General features: G+C 53.1%; 1 protein-coding gene across 4 annotated transcripts in view; it reads left to right on the forward strand.

Moving 5' to 3' along the window:
- Nucleotides 1–2,266, forward strand: part of ZNF518B (zinc finger protein 518B) — a 17,110-nt gene that overhangs the window by 6,440 nt on the left and 8,404 nt on the right. The gene's annotated exons all lie outside the window — the stretch shown is intronic.

The raw sequence follows: 2,266 nt of genomic DNA on the forward strand, positions 1-2,266 counted from the left end.
TAAAAGCTTGCTATGCTGTTTTTAAAAAAAAAAAAACCTAAAACGGGTAACTCGATATTAAATGGCCGTCGTATTTATTGTGTCAAGTTAATAACGCTGAGTCTTTTCTGTTTTCGAGGACCCTCCTAAGTCATCTGGAAGAACGTCGTTGGTGTCCGGTCCTGGGAGGGGGCTGCAGGGCGCTGGTATCTGGCGCAGTGAGTTTGGAAGGCGGGGACGTTCGCAGTTAGCAGTAGTGTCCTGCGCTTTATCTGCAGTGTCGTCATCAGCCCCCTGGGCAGTAATTTGCCAGGAGGAGCCCGATGGTTGTGCAGGGATGTGAGCCAGATAGAGGAAGTGGGGGGGTGGGGGGAGCAGCTGTGCCTGCTGCGGCCACATGTAAGTGCAGCATCCCAGCCACCTTAGTCCTTCTATGCCACGTGGCTGTTTCCTTCGGACTCATATCTGAGACCTCTTCCCGACCCAGCCCACCCGCCGCCCCGACGAGCCACACAAGTTGCAAAGGCCGAAGAGAACGGTGTCTGGTGGTTGTAAAGAAGCCTGACATCTTTTTCACCTGGACTAAGAGAAGGGCCGACGTGGAAACACCGCATGGATTTGAGCATGGCTTAGAAGCCGAGAAGGTAGTTCCCAGCAGGTGGCATAATTCGGTCATGGCCTGGACCTTTGCTAATCACAGCCTCACGCTTCATACTGACACTTGCTCCTTTGGGTTCTTAATTCGAAAGTCACCGCTGAGAGAGTCACGGAAGCCTCTCCAAAGACACTGCGCTCCCCGGGCGCCAGAGGTGGCCTGGTTCATTCTCGTGGTCCATTCCCTCCGTCAGGATGCCCTCCACTTGCTCAGGCACGTCATCTTATCGTCCACTGCCTTAGATGTTAGGTCTTCGGTTTTAAGGGAAGTTTTAAAAGGACTTGGAAAGAAACTGGCAAAACTGCCTCCTGTGGCTTTCGAAGGATCCTGGAGGCTTGGAAGGTGCTGGAAAGCTGGAAGACGTACGAAGAGCATCTGGGTTCGGATGATGCTTCCCACAGAGGACTCGCGTTACATGATCTGAGAGTTTCTTAGGATTGGTGTGTAAGGAGTGCAGGTTGTGCCAGGCAAGCGAGCTGCTCCTTTTCTTTCCCGTGTTCTGTTTCTCGTCCCTCCATGCCTCACCCCCACGCCCCGCCCCCGCATACCCCCCGTAACAAGGAGGATCGTGAGGCTGGTAGATGAGATGGACGTACTGTTCTGCAGGTCTCTGGACATAATTGAGAACTAAGGACTGGGCAAGAGAAGAGATTAATAGTTAGTCTATCGCGAAGGATTCAGTTGCTTGCAGCTCCAGAGTCAGGATATACGAAAGTTATAAGGAGGCTGGTTTCACTTTGATTTAAGGGTAACTTTCTTGACAATGAGGACTATGTGGCAGCTGCCTGGAGAGGGCAGTTTTATTTGTGGCAATGTTAGAGCATCAGCTGCATGATCGACGGGTGAAAATGTTGTAAAGGGTTTAACTGTTGCCGGAAGTTTCAACCAGTGGCTTTCATTAGACTTACACGGCGTGCTTTTGGAAGCGACACACATCTTTTCCCCCCGAGATTCAGACTCACCGGCCTTGGGAGGAAGCCCAGGAATGGCCACTGCAGGTGTGATTCTCCAGGTTCAGGAACCACCTGGCCAGGTCCTCTGTAGAGCACGCTTCTGCCCCTCCATTCCCTGGGCCTGTGCTTTTCTCAGGTTCTGGGTGTGGCCATTGTTCTCTCCGTTTTAAAGGATGCTGTTAAATGCTGTTGTGAACACGTCGAGGATAGTAGCCTTCGTGGATGGTAAAAAGCCTGTGATTTCAGGGCCCGGCAGTGTCAGACCTGGCTCAGGTGTCATCTAGGTGAGCAAACGGGTGGCTCGAAGGCACTCGATCGTAGCAGAAGCCTGGGCGTCATTCTGACCCCCTTCACTAAAGCCAGTTTGCAAATCTGGAAAGTAAAGAGTGTGTCAGCTTCCAGTGACTGCTCTGCAGGTCCCACCCGTCGGATGCACCAGGAGTGCGGTGGAGAATCAGAGTCCTCGTTCTGGCTTCCCCAGTTGGCCAGTTAGGTGTCCGTGGGTCCCGTGCTAGGTATGCGGGCCCCTCGCCTAGGTATGCGTTTGAACACTGAGGGTACTGGCAGCACCTTCCAGCCCCCCAGGGCCTCTTCCCACCTGATGTCTAAGGACTATACGCACTTAGGGTAGAGCGAGTCTGTGTCTCTCGATGCCACCGGGGTCGAGTGCATGCTCTGG

The sequence above is a fragment of the Pteropus alecto genome, unplaced genomic scaffold (assembly GCF_000325575.1).
Source record: "Pteropus alecto unplaced genomic scaffold, ASM32557v1 scaffold5, whole genome shotgun sequence".
NCBI classification, from domain to species: Eukaryota; Metazoa; Chordata; class Mammalia; order Chiroptera; family Pteropodidae; genus Pteropus; species Pteropus alecto.